The sequence below is a fragment of the Arvicola amphibius genome, chromosome 3 (assembly GCF_903992535.2).
Source record: "Arvicola amphibius chromosome 3, mArvAmp1.2, whole genome shotgun sequence".
Lineage (NCBI taxonomy): Eukaryota > Metazoa > Chordata > Mammalia > Rodentia > Cricetidae > Arvicola > Arvicola amphibius.
In genome coordinates, this window is record NC_052049.1 from 182,123,536 (window position 1) to 182,138,965 (window position 15,430).

Below are 15,430 nucleotides of genomic sequence, written 5' to 3' on the forward strand. Positions count from 1 at the left end.
AAATATATACCTCAATAAAACAATAAAAAAGGAAAAAAGAAAAAGAAAGTCAACCAAAATTTTCCTATATACTAGATATTCTAGAATTGTAGGCTGAGGATGGATGCCCCAACATTACAGAGGAATCTTGGTTGACTGTCCAGGCAGCCAGCTGTTTCTGTCATTTCTTAGTTTTAGAAATTATTTTTTCTGCACTTCCTGTTTACTCAGGTAATATATCCTTGTCAGGTCTCTGATGGAGTTGAAGACTAGATATTTATAACTACAGTTTTCCTTGTTACCAAAATCAGGAAAGAAACTCACCAAAGAGGTGTAAAGTGAAGGTTTGAGAGACATAAAAAGAAAGCTTTAGGTTGATATTACAAGTTAGGGTAGAAACTGAATTAGTGATGACATTTTGAACTCAGCAAGATAGGATAGATAATGGAGTATTTTCCCTGAATCGGTCAAATGCAAATGTAATAGACATTGTTAATGTAATTCCTGCCTGCATATATTTCTATATAGTTATTGTACTTAATTTTTATTTCAACACAAAGGGGAAAATGTTGTGTGGTATTTTTATTGTTTTCTAACAAATAAAGCTTGCTTGGAGTCAGAGGGAAGTTCTAGTCACTAGCTGACCATAGATGTTTGGAGGACTGTAGAGAGAAAGAAAGGAAGTGGGAAGGCAGGCAGAGAGAGCCCTTTTGGATAGAGGAACTGAAGAGGTAGGGACAACTGGTAGCTGCTCCTTGTTCTCTGAACTTTTAGGTTATTACCCCAATATTTGACTCCTGATTTTTTTATTGATAAATATTAATTAGATTAACGCTTCCTCTTGTGGTTGAGTAACCAGCATCTTCAGGTGGTAAAATAGAAAAGAGATTCTGGGAGCTTCTTGCCAAAGATGTAGATATTTAGCTGACTAGCAGCCAAATTAGCTTTGTTTTCTCACTAATCCTCTATAACTTCACAGAAGTGGACCCTCCACTCAGGTTTTCCCCCTTCAGCTTCCCAGTTAAAGCTAATGAGAAGTCAGGGAGTTCAACTGTTGGGATGCCAAGTGAAAAATCTGATAATCTATCACCAAGTATGTCAGGGAAGCTCCCAGGGGACAGCTTTTGACTCTTTTTTCTCTTAGCTCTAAACTGGGAAGCATTTAGCTTCTAAAAGAGTCTTCCCCAAGTCCTCCTCCACTCAGAGAACTGATGTGGAAAAGGACCATATTTTTCTGAAGAGAAAAAAACATAGCTTGCCCAAAGAACCCCAGGTCCAAATCCAAGAAGAGGAGGAGGTGGAGGCAGTCCCTTAAAGATTAAGACCCTGCCCAGAGAAGGGCTTTCTGCCCCTGTCTCCCTGTATCCTGTTTCCTCCTACAGAATCAATACTAAAATCTGGAAGGCAGGAATTTGAAATAGAAAGCATTCTTTATTTTCATAGGGTTGACCCAAGTAAACCTGTTTGTTTCCACTAGCTTCAGCCTTTCTGCTATTTGGTAGATGTGGTAGTAGTGTGAATCTTATCTGATGAATTACAATAACTATAGGGGTCTTGTACATTTTTAGTAAGTACATTTTCTTGAATAATGCGATAAAAATTAAAATATATTAGAATGTCTCTTCCAACAGTGGCACTGCAAAATGTCTCTCTCAAAACCCAGCAAAGCAATGCTCTGTGTTGATAACTGATGACTGCCTCCACATCCCTACATGTCTGAAGAGAAAGTCACATTGACCCAGCAAACTTGGTGAATACACTAAGAAGGCTGTGAAGGTTAATTGGCTGGTGTATGTGTTGGAATAAACCAACTATTATTTTGAAAGTTCATAATTAACAAAAAATAAATCACTCCCTTCCATTGCCATCTGAGAACATGAACTCAGCTAAATATTAATTGTATCCCTGGGCATTTTCAAGTTTGAAGACTATTCTAATTGTCTCAAAAATCAATAGTGGGGAAGGAATACAAGCAAGCCAGCATCTGCAAATAGGCTTTCTGTGAACATGTGTCTACATATAAATATTTGAAAATCATTCATCTCTAAAGGACAGCTATGTTTTTATCAACCCTCTAAGTCTATTCTTAGTTAGCTGCAGATTTCTATTTTTCAGAACAGAAGGAAAAGAAAGAGACATGGCTCACACTAACGAAGAGCAATGGAAAGTAAGATGGGGTTCCTGTCCTATGTAGAACACACAACATCATAGGGTGGTTCCCCTTCTTCCCAATGCCACTTTCCACAGTTTTATCTATTAGGGATCAGGTGTAGTTAAAAAAATCTTGAATAAATGGCATGTCGCTCTAGCTCAGCAGTTTAGTCTGTGTGTTGCATGTGTAAAGCCCTGAGTTCAGTCCCTAGGCCTGGATAAATGGCTCATGGTTCACATGCTGGTAATGCCAGCACTCTGCAGGGTGGAGACAGGTGTATAAAAAATTCAACATCATTCTTGGCTGCATATGTTTGAGGCCTGCCTTGTACATGAGATCTTGTCTTTAAGTAATTAGCTAACTAATTAATTAATGGAAAATCTCAGAAGCAATCAACTCATGTTCTTTATTGTGATGATCTGAAAACTTAATGAACTCTCACAACTATTCCACCCCACCTCACCCAGGACCTGAGTCGTCCTTTACCCAGCATTTCCTATTGCAACTGCTTGCAAGTTATAGATGGCAGGGGAAACTTTTGCCAGTAGTCTCCTGTGTTCCACTGGCCTTTTCCATAATGCAGTTGCTTTGTTCGTTTGTAGTGATGAGCTGGCTGCAGCCTGCATTCCTGCCCGGCTCCCGGCTGCCCGGCTAGCTTAAGCACTGAAATAACAATACACCAACTGTATTCATTTAGACACTGCCTGGCCCATTAGTTTCAGCCTCTTACTCACATCTTGATTAACCCATATCTAATAATCTGTGTAGCACCACGAAGCGGTGCCTTACCGGAAGATTCTAGCGTACGTCCATCTTGGGCCGGAGCTTCATCACGTCTGACTCAGAGAGGAGAGGCATGGTGATTTATTAACTTCCCTTCCCAGCATTCTGTTCTGTCTACTCTGTCCACCTAAGGGTTGGCCAATCAAATGGGCCAAGCAGTTTCTTTATTAACCAATGAAATCAACTCAAACAGAAGACCCTCTCACATCATTCGTTCGTTCGTTTGTTTTTGGCCATCCAGGCTTATGTAAGTGACCCCCTTACTTACACTCCTGTTAATAAATACCAGCAAATATGTATTCACTGGTTCACCAAGTTGGTGCAGTTGTTACAGCTGTCACTTTGGTCTTTCATGGGTTTCCTTTCTGGGTGAGTAAATGTTTGCATATGTGTGTTTTGATTCCATGATAGTCTCTCGCACAACAGTACCATTTCACATTTTATATGAAGTAGAAAGGGGAGCACACTATGGCCACACACCGTGGCCCCGGCCTGTGCTCTATGCGCTAGACCGCAGTTTGCGAGCTTCGGGAAAGGGGCTGGAGGTTGAGAATACACACGCAGAGACAGACTGACACGTAGACCTTCCAACACTGGTACCAAAAGCCCCCCTTTATTAGCACTATGGAGGCTTAAATACACTGCAGTCAATGGTCAACAGCTGAAAATCCCATCCTCTGATCCTCTAAGCTAGGCACAGCTTCTAGTAACTTCAATTAGAAGGTTCTAGCAGGGAAGAGCAGCTGAAGGCCAGGACTCATTAGTCCCAACACACTATGAGGTTTTCAGTGTGATGGAGCGATCACATTCACACCAGTTTTATGAAAGTATAATGTAACACCCTTTTCCCATTTTCTTTGTGATTGCTGTTAATATCTCACTATTTACTGTGGTTTAAATGAGAATGTCCCCCATAGGCTCAGATGTTTGAACACTTGGTCTTCAGTGGGTGGTGCTGTTTGTGGGCAAGATACAGGGTGATGTTGCCTGGTTGGAGTAAGGAGGTGAACTTTGGGGGTTACAGACTCATGCCATTGCCAGTGTGCATGCTCCTCCTGCTTCCTGCTTGTGTTGGAAAATAAGAGCTCCCAGCTTCCTGCCACTTGCTGTCATGGCTCTCTGCCATGGCAGAAACTTATCCTTTCAGAATCATAAGTCTAAATAAAGTCTTCTAGAATTTGTTGTGGTCATGGTTCTTCACCATTACACTAGGAAAGTGACAAAGACACTATGGTTAATTTATAAATGAAGATGTGTGGGATTCATAATAAGAAGCAATTTTAGACATGTACTGGAGGTCTGAGAGCATCCTTTGAAAATTACATCCCTAGAGAAAGCATCCTATATAGATCATGGGATCCACATGTTTCCTCATCGTCTGATCCACTGACCATCTGACTGAGTGGCTTTGAGGAAACTACACGAATCCCGCAAGGGAAAGAATGGCTGTTGTAGCTACAGAAACTTCTGCCTTGATTATAACTGAGGGTGAATCACTCCAGACGACCAAGCTAAGAGCTAAATGCAACCAATCACTAATCCCATTATCTGATGAGTGAGAATATTTCCTGAGAGATTTGCAAACTGCGTATGCCAAGTAAAAGCAATCCTCTTCAGAGGGCTTGCTCCATCCATCCATTACACGAGATGCCGGGCTCACATGGGATCGTCTCATTGACACAAGTACAAATTTCTCACTCAGGTGCACAAATCTAGAAGCAGCTTTCATTTTCTGCTCCAAGAAATTGGCCATGTTTCCTATGATAAGGAGTGTCACCTCAGTATTCCTGTTAGGTGAAATACTTTCCAGCAGCTAAACTAATGTGTGCAAATGTAACACACATAGTTTTATTTCTATAGTGCATTTGTCTGTTTTTTTCTTCTAAATATTTTTAATGGAGTCTCCTACTATAGCCCAGGCTAGCCTAGAACTTATTTGATTGTCCAGCATGACTTCAAAGTCGTGGTAAATCTCTTGTCTACCTCTCTTGAGTGCTGTGATGACAGATGAGAGCCACCAGCTCTGACTCCTTTTTAGAATTATCACAATTATTTACTGATTCACTTATTTATGGCTTGTAAGCATGTGTGGAAGTATGCATGTGAAAGTCAGAGCACAGTTTGCATTAGTGGGCTCCCCACTTCTACCATGTGAGTACTAAGCTTTCAACACAGTGTTTAGGCATCAGAGCAATCACCTTTCCCCACTGAGCCAACGTGCTGGGCCACTGATCTTAGAGAAACATGACAAACAAACAAAATAACGTGTCATCGAGTTAACTGACAGATGATAAACTGCACATGTTCACAGCATGTGGTTTCCAAGTTTGACATATATTTATGCCCATGTGATAATCTCCATAATTAAGATAATGAACAAGATTTTTACTCATAATATTCCAAAACTTCTTTCTCCTCACACAACTTTCTTTTGAGCCTAGAAGCATTATAGAAGAAAGAGACATTCTTTTGCTCATGATAACCAAAGCTTTTCATTCATGTTGGCAACAGTTAACCTTTGCAAAGCTCCTCTTCTCTGCACAGACCAGTATGCTCATTGATGAAGGCAAGTTTCCGGGGTAATCAAATGTCCCCTATCATAATTCTTTCACGAAGGAAATAGTAATGGTTAAGTGCTCTGCCCCAGTCTGGAGATGTAAAGTCCATTCCCACAGGTCCTGAATCACAGCGCTTAACTTATATCCTTCCTCAGCCACACCTTTGTGCACTATGTCCATAGCAACTGGCATTGGACCATACCCAGGGATTCCCTCTGTGTCCAGATGTCTGTCTTGGTGTGCTGCGGTTCGTATCATCAGTGACTCAGCATATCACAAGCAAATCAAATTGTCTTCTTGGATATCTCATGTTTAGAAAAGCAACACACTCTCACTGCCTTCTCTCCTCTGTCCCCATCCTGCTTCCTGTTAATGTCACAAAGCTTCTGTTAATAGCCCTTTCCTGATGTAGACTGTGTTGCTACTGTATGTAGGCTTGTGATGGGCTGACCCGAGCACTCTCAGCAGCTTCCTTTGCTTCTGTTGCTAGCTGTTACTAACTTTATCATTCTTCGGCTGCTGAAGTGCAAGGGTTCTTTCAGAACTGTAAACCTGCCCAAAGAAGCATCTCACTCTGTGCAGGGTATTTCACCATTCATGTCTCATGAGGTTGCACTGGGAACTCTCTGTGGTTTTATTTCTAGTTATTGTTAACTTTATCATCGCTTAGTTGCAAAGCGTTCTATTATAAATGCAAAACTGTCAAAGATACCTCCTTCTGTTAGCTAGAGTGTCTAACTGTTCATATAGCAACAGGTTTCAGGTTGCACTGGGGATTGCCTTCTCTAGGTCTCACATTAAAATATTATTCTATAGACATGTTTCAGGAAGTCTTTCTCTGTTTGGAGAAATAATTCCTGCTTTTGTTTGATCTCTTTAAAACAAGTTAATATCTATAATTATATAATTTAATTTAATTTCAATATATTAAGTATCTTTATATGTATTGTACATTTCTTTACACAGGGGGTTGGTTAAGAAATATGCATTAAAGGGCTAGGGAGATGGCAATGCATACAGGAGGACTTGAGATCAACCCTTATAACTTATGTAAGAAGTCAGACATGGTATGCACCATGTAACCCTAGTACTGGGGAGAAGGAGGAGGTAGATCCTCAGAGCTTGCTAGCTTGCCAACCCATCCTAAAAAACCAGTCAGTTCCAGAAAAGTGGTAGACTTTGTATAAAAAACCAGGTGGGTGATATCCTGATGAACAATCTCAAGTTTGACTTATGGCCTTCAGCCACATGCAAAAACACATGCACACATAATAAATACACGATATACACACAAGAAATATGTGTGTATATAATATGTGTATATACGTGTGTGTGTGTGTATTCAGACATATCCCTGCTTGATCACACATATAAATTTTAAAGAAATTCCTGTAAAATCTTGGAATAGCTAGACTTAGAATATCATACTTATAGTAAAAGAAAGGGCCTTGAATGATTGATTAATTAACTCTGGAAACTCTTATCTACTAGTATTAAAAAATACAGACATATGGGGCTAAAGAGATTGTTCAGTGGTTAACAGAACTGACTGCTTTTCCAGAGGACCTGGGTTTGATTCCCAGCACCCGAGAGCAGCTCACAATCATCCCTAACTCCAGTTCCATATATCTGCCCTCTTCTGGCGTTTACTAGTACTGCATGCACATGGTACACATACACACAAACAAAACAACTGTAAAATAATTTTTTTTAATTACAGAAGCACTCCAAACACCCATTTTGCGAAGGATTAAATAGATAGAGGCCACAAGATTCTGGTTTTTAAATTCCTTTTGAGGTTTTGATTTTTTTGTTCGTTGAAATAAAAAATAACCTTGGAAGAACAATGTGAGCACAGAGTGAAAGTTTAGAAGTCACAGGGCAAGGCATTTTTAGTTTTCAATTGAAAAGTGTTTGAATTTTAAAGTCTCTATTGGGGCAATATTCTTGAATGACTCTACTGTAGCTCTTCACAAGGGATTAGGCCAAGGCCACTGAAAATGGCATTTATGCCAATTAATATTGTAAAGTTGAAATATTGAGTTTTTATCTATCAACAGCCTTGGCCAAAATAATTAATAAGTTGATTTTTAAAATTATATCTTAAAATGAAACTTTAAATGTGTTATTTTAAAAAAATGGGCCTGGAGAGATGGCTCAGTGGTTAAGAACGTTTCTTCCTCTTGGTTCAGGGCATATGTTCAGTTCCCAGCACCCCCGTAGAATGGCTCACAACTGCTTGTAACTCCAGTTCCAGGGGATCTGATGCCTTCTTCTGGCCTCCATAGGAACCTGAAAACACATGGCACGCACAGAGATGCAAGCATATTGTGGTGGTTTGAAAGAAAATGGCTCCTAAAGGGAATGGCACTACTAGGAGGTGTGGCTTTGTTGGAGGAAGTGAGACACTGTGGAGGCGGGCTTGGAGGTGTCATATATGCCCAGTATCTCAGACCACTTCCTGGTGTCTGTGAGTCAAGATGTAAAAATTCTCAGCTCCTTTTCCAGCACCACATCTGTCATTCATGCTGCCTTGCTTCACGTCATGATGATAATGGACTAAACCTCTGAACTGTAATTGAGCCACCCCAATTAAATGTTTTCCTTCATAAGTATTGCCGTGGTCATGGTGTCTCTCTACATCAATAGAAACCCTAACTAAGACACAAACATATAAATAAAAATAATAAAGAACAAATCTTAATTTTTAGAAGATGGGTGGGTTCATATACAGAATATGTTCCTTGAGTTCTAGATAGCCAGTTGGAGTTGATCATTGTCCAGAGGTGAACAGTTCATGGAGTACAGTAAGCCTTGCATGATTTTCTAGCTATTGGGGAACGCATGACACATGCAGGATACTACTCCTTGATTTGACCATACAAATACATCCCCGTGCTCTCTTTACCCATAGCCTCTGACCATGATTTACATGTTTAACCTCCAGTGATTTGCACACAGAGTAAACTCTGAGATCTGCCTTGTTCTGACTGTCCAGATACAGAGGGAAAGATACGTCATCGAGGACAGCTGCAAACTCCTGACTAATGAGCTGATTTCTGTGGCATGGGAATATTGCATTGCCTTCAATTTCCTTATTACAGTATTATGGTGTCAATTAATTTTGTTTAGTTGCTTTTAACAGTAGTTAAAATGGAGACTAAATGAATAATAGGCCTTTGTGGAAGCAAGAGGCTGTTATGAATCTCAGACTGTGAGATAGGAGAAGACATTATGGTCTATCGCTCAAATGGGGAGTATTCAAAATATAATTACAGCAATGCATGGCAATAAAGTTTCCCAGTAATTATGAAGAAGTAATTACTCTCAGCTTGCTTACTGGAAAATCTGTAGTCTTCTAAACTTTATATTAAGTATATCAATATAGAAACAGATATGATGGGCTAATAGCTGCAGAAGCTCCTGCTTCAAGCAAACTAAATAAGGGGACGCCAAAGACTTTTTGGCTTAACAAAGTTAAAGTGAACATTATTTACTTTTATTTTTGGAATGTAACAATATCTTCAGTTTGATAAGTCACTAGGGAGGTCCTACAAATGCAACTAGCAAGTAGACACAGGTGGGCCTGCAAAGGGTCTGCCTATGCTCCATCAGACAATGTCCACTTCATCCTCTGCCTCATTTTCCATATATGCAATGCACTTCTTGTTCTTGCAGGTATGTATACATATTTCTAGACGGGAAACTAGACAGCTCCAAGTTAAACCGTAATTGACATGAAATAGTTTTTGATGGTTTCATTAACAAAATGATTCCATTTTAGAGCTGGAAATATATTTAGAAGATTTATTTTATTTTTGCCATATGTGAGAGAATCATGAATATGACTTCAGGTGTGTGTGGGTACCCACAGAGGTGAGAAAAGGGTGTTAGAACGTTGGAGTTGAGCTTCCAGTCATATCGAGATGTAATAATAGGGAGCTGTGAGCTTCCCACATGGTGTCTGGGAACTGAACTCTAGTCCTCAGGAAGAGCGCTGAATGAAGCTAAACCATGAGCCATCTCTCCAACATTTCCCTTGACTTCTAAGCCAGCATGTTCTCCAACTGCTTTCTTCTTTCTTCTTCATCATCAGGGGCAAAAGGAAATTCATTTTTAGCAGTTCATAATTGTAGACGAGATGAGGCAGAGAAGTCTGAGCATTGATTAATGTGACAGTGATTCTTCTGGCCACAGATTAGGGTTAGCACTGAATGTCAAACAACCATTGAGATCTCTACAAATGATTTATCCGTTTAATAACAGTTTGCCTTACCAGGATAAACAAGTCATTTGGTTATGTTACAAGTGTTTTATGTGTGTCTGCTTTTATATTTCAGACCAAAAATGGCAAAGAAATTTAATCAAGAAAGTAGAAATGAACAAAGTAGATGGCCTCAAAGAAAGTGTAATTTGTATGTACATTCCCAGTATAATTTTCATTAATAAATGAGTACACATATTTAGTTTCATATATAAGTCTCTAATATAAGAAGCAGCCTTATAACAAAAGATGTATTGATGATAAAAACAGAGAGCTGTGCTTAAACATAAGACATAGAAAATATTTTTTAACAGACTTATTTTCATTTGTGTTTCTGTGTGTGTATGCTTGAGTAGGCTAGGGAGAATTCAGATTCCATGGTGCTGGAGTTCCAGGTGGTTATGAGCCATGTAGGTGCTGGGAACTGAGCTTGGGTCCTCTGGAAGAACAGCAAGCTCTCCTAACTGCTGAGCCATCTCTCCAGCTCAATTCTTGATATATCATGACCACAACATCACTCCTGTCTTAAAGATAAACATCACTAGCTAGTTTTCAATTTGTATCTGATAATTTTTTTCTATGATTAAAATATGATTTTGAGGAGAATAACTTCACCCCAGAAAGGGGTGTCTTAGCTGGGGTCCCTATTGCTATGATGAAACACCATAATCAAAAGCAAGTTAGGGAGGAAAGGGTTTATTTGGCTTAAACTTCCACATCAGAGTTCATTACTGAAGGAAGTCAGGACAGGACCTCACAAGGACAGGAACCTGAAGGCAGGAGCTGATGCAGATACCATGGAGGAGTGCTGCTTACTAGCTTGCTCCTCATGGCCTGCTCAGTTTGCTTTTTGCAGAACCTAGGATCACCAGTGCAGGGATGGCTCCACCCATAATGAGCCAGGCCGTTCCCCCATTAATCACTAATTATGAAAATGCCTAAGAGCCAGATCTTAGGGAGGCATTTTCTCAACTCAAGTTTCCTCATTTCAGATGACACCAGCTTGTGTCAATTTGATATAACACTGACCCGCACAGGGGCAAATGCACAGCTACAGTTTCAAGGGACACCTGTTGTGCCCCAAGGGGATGACACATACAAGAGGATTTGCTGGGAGTTCCTTTTAGCTTATGATCTGGTGAAGATGGCAGAAATAGGGGTGCAGGATGGAGACAATGAAAATACAAAGGACTTGGCTTATCTAAGAAGCAACAGCTGACTTACCCACACAACAGGAACCCTCATGATTAGAAAAGGCACAGAGGAGGTCTCAACCATGGAGCTTCAGAACACAGAAACCTCTGATTTACTGAACACAGCAGTCCTCATCTGGATCCTGCCTCATCCCCCCCCATATTTTGTCCCTAAAGAGAGTTAGTTACTCGCCTCCAGCAGACTTCTTTGGGTGCTATAGTTTGCATTTGGAGATTGCTACATACTACAGTAAGATGGCATTTTGTCAAAAAAAAATACAAAGAAAAATTAGCTATAAACTTACAGTGCCATTGTTCTTTGATATTAAATTATATGAAGATACTGATGTAAAAAAATGTGTATAAAGTTAGTCTGTCCCTACTAGTCAAAAGTTTAGCATAAAAAGTAAGACCTCTTTGTAATTGTTTATGTAATTCCTTCCAAGAAAATACATCCATCTATGTCACTTTTAATTCCAAATAACACAATATCACTTAGCATTTTGGCTCAGTTCATCTAACATATGTGGAGACTTTTACGTATTAGCACATACAATCTTTTTAAAATGTCGCTCAGCTCGGGAGAGGGATCTCTCGGTAAAGCGCTTGCTGTATGAGCCTGGAGGGCTGAGTCTGGACCTCGGAACCCACATGAAAGTCCCTGCCCTGCTGCATTCCTGAGTCTCAGAAGAATAATGAAGACACAGGGAGGCAGGCATGGGGGATCCCAGGAGCTGGCTGCCTGAGCAGTCAGGCTGACTCAGTGAGCTCCCACATTGATTGGTGGATCAGTGAGAGACCCCGCCTCAAAAAAAATACACTGAAGGTAACATCTCTCTAAGTCCCTTCCCAGGTACAGGGGGGATGTTTCTTAACTTCTCAATAAACATTGCTTGCTTCTCCATAAAACAAGCGAACAAACAAACAAATAAAAGAAAGCAAAGAAATGGCTGAGGAAAGTGCCCAGCATCGATCGCTAGCTTTCACATGGACACACATGCCTGCATCATACTACTGCACACACACATGTACACACACATACATGTATACACAACACACAGAAAGTGAAAACATTCTTCTCGGGCAGGGCTGTAGCACAATTATAATAACGTGTAATTAATAAGTGTTTATCAGCAGGGAATCAGTTTTGTCTCGTTCTATTTCCAGAATGTGTTTCCACATTTTCTGTACACCCATGAGGGTGAAAATGTGATTTGATTGAGGCTAGCTGAGCCCCTGCCATCTGCACCCAGTGTCCCCTGCAGGCTTCCATTGTGTTCTGAGACTTATGTGCATTTCCCTGTTCATTGATCAAGTTTTTAGAAGAAATGTATTGGGATATGATAACATCTTCATGTTACTCCTATAACGAAACTCAGAGGAACTGGAGATTGGGTATGTCTTTATCCCTTTTAAAGAGGCACAGGACTCCAGACTTCCTGCCCTTCTTTTTCTTAATACTCATTACTATTATCTTAATTTTCATTTCAATTGTGTGTGTGTGTGCAGGTGTCCACAGAGTCTAGAAAGTGTCTGGTACCCTGGAATTGAATTTACAGGTGGTCGTGAGCCACCTGAGATGTGTGTGTGTGTGTGTGTGTGTGTGTGTGTGTGTGCAGGTGTCGACAGAAATCAGAAAGTCTCTGGTCCTCTGGATTGGGATTCAAGGGTGGTTATGAGCCGTTTAATGAGGGTTCTGGGAACCCAACCTGAGTTGTCTTCAAGAGCAGCATGTGGTCTTAGCCCTTGAACCCTCTCTTTAGTTCTGCTAGCCTTACGAAGAAAAAAAAGTGTAGAATATCACCCCTCTTCCCACGGGTAATTTGAATTTCATGTGGAACTCTTCAGAGCTCTAGAAAAGGTAATTGTATTGGGGGGATGAGGAAAGAGACAAGTGTAAAAGAGAATACGATCTGGGATCCACTGATGGTTCTTTCTTCAAGAAGAAAGTAAACATATATGCATCTCCAAACTGAATGCCATCTCAGCCTGAGAAGGACCCAGTTCCTCTCCCTTTTCCTAGGCATGGATTTTAGTAATAAAGCCTGAATACTTTCACGCAGTGTGATGACCACAGTGAGCAGAAATACAGCTCTCATTCCAAAGTGAATGGTACATCAGCACTATCGATCTATAACGAGGTAATATGTGTCAGCTGACCTGAGACCATCTTCTTCAGCAGATGAATGATTTAGAGGGGCAAGCACTTGGGCAGTGAACTTTTAACTCAAAAGTCAAGGTACCAAAATCGTGAAGACTTCAAGAGGGGACTCATGTAACCTAAATCACTTTAGTGATCAATAAACACACATTTAACCCTGACTTTAGAAACTGAATTTTTCAAATAAATGTCAAAGATCACCCATGCCGTAAATAGCTAAGGTAACATAAGGCAAGAAGTAAGTGGGCTGCAGAGATGGCTCACGAGTCCCAAGTTCGTGCTGCTTTTGCAGAGGATCTTGGTTCAGCCACGAGCACCTAAATCAACCTTAGTTCACAACCATCTGTAACTCCAATTCCAAGGGATTTGACACCTTCTTCTGGCATCTGTAGGCACTACATACACATACATGCAAGCAGACACTCATACACACAAAACAAAATAAATATATAATTTTAAATAATTAAAGATACACCTTTGTGTAGAAAATTTAGCACCAAAAATAATTGCATATAAATGTCTCTAAAAAACAACAACTGCTTGTTTTTACCATGGTAATATGGCAAAACAACTCAGGGATAGATTAAATGAGAGGAATGTTGTGAATATTCAGAAATCTACTGACCATGCATAAGCACTGGCTCATCTGTTGGGAGCAAGCTTTAAGGGATCTCATGTGGATTCCAATTATGTATAGAGGTTTCTGTGATGCAGATTTTATTTTTATCTCTCAAGTTTAAAACCCAAACAACTTAACACAAAAGTCTGCCCAACATCATGAACTAAACATATGTGTTTTCATCTTCATCTACAAATGTAGCAGCATTTCATTTATATTTTAATAAATAAAGCTTGCCTGAGAATCAGAAAAGTAAAACAGCCACATTGGCCAGCCTTACAGACCAGGCAACAATGACACATACCTTTAACCCCAGTAGCCACAGTAGCTTTCCATAGAAATCAGGTAGTCATGGTGCACACCTTTAATCCCAGAACTAGAGAGAATTATAAAATGGGAGGAGACAGCTTTCAGGTTCAGTTTCAGAGATTCCTGGAGGCAGGATTGCCTCTTTAGATTGAAGTCGAGGTAAGAGCCAGTGGCTGGCTGTTTTGTTTTTCTGACCTTCAGGTTGAACCCTAATTTCTGTCTCTGAGTTTTTATTAACTGTACTTCAATAAAAGCAAGCAGAAAGGGTGGAAGCCTGTCACATTAGTCCATACATTCTCACAGCCCTTTCTGATGTGTGGATAATGGTCTTATACCCTGTAAAAATTTGTCACTTGCACTGGTTTAGTAAAACGATGATTGGCCAGTAGCCAGGTAGGGTGTGGCCACCAGAACAGGAGAATTCTGAGAAGAGGAAAATCTCAGTCTGCAGCCATCACCCAGATGCAGAGGAAGCAAGATGAGAATGCCTCACTGATAAAAGGTACCAACCCACATGGATAACATAGACAGGAATTATGAGTTAATTTAAGATGTTAGAGCTAATAAGCAGCCTAAGTTAATAGGTCAACCAGTTTATAAATAATGTAGACCTCTCTGTGTTTCTTTGGGACTGAATGGCTGCAGGATCAGGTGGGACAAAAACCTTTGTCAATACCCTTCTACCTGGAGTGACTTCTGCTTCTGATTTAGTGGCAGACATGGACTCCCCTGGCCTCTTCTCCCTCTATCCTGCCATAATGTCCACAGGATATCCAGCCTTAATTAATTTCAATGTGTTCTTTCTCTCTTGCCTAAAATTTATTCAAAATTGATATAAAACATGTCTCCTATATCTAGTCTTGTGTCATCTACAAAACACTGAGCAGCAAGAAAAAGGCACAAAGCCCGAGTGTTCAGGGGATAATTCTTTCTGGTAGCAAAGTGGATGTGAGGTAATGAAAAACCCAGAAGTCCTTTCCAATTTCTTCCGCTATTCACCCATGGTGTAAACCTGTAATATGACATCTGCTAGGCAACTCAGCAAATGTGTCTGCATGCCATTTTAGCTTTAACAACCTCTTAAAGCCAGAATTTTTGTGTTAGTCTATTTTAAGATGAGAGAGGGGATAAGGAAAGGGGAGAAAGAGGTTAGGGAGGAGGAGACAGAGAGGGAGAGAAACAACTTTAGCAAGTTCATTTACTAGCAGTGTAGGCGATGCCCTGAGAGCTTCTCTATGGCTTGAGGCCAGCAGACCACTCTCACTCAGCTGACCTGGTCAACACTGCACTTTAGTCTATTGATGACCAGACATATCTGTCAAGTTTTTAAAATATCTCTATTTAAAGAGTCCTACAATTCTTAACAATGCCTTTAATACTTAATAAGTCAGTCAAGAAGGCTTTCTGGGCCC

At 40.3% G+C, this 15,430-nt stretch overlaps 1 protein-coding gene across 2 annotated transcripts in view; it reads right to left on the minus strand.

Annotated features, from left to right (window-relative positions):
• Rbms3 (RNA binding motif single stranded interacting protein 3) overlaps positions 1-15,430 on the minus strand; it is a 675,207-nt gene that overhangs the window by 127,376 nt on the left and 532,401 nt on the right. The gene's annotated exons all lie outside the window — the stretch shown is intronic.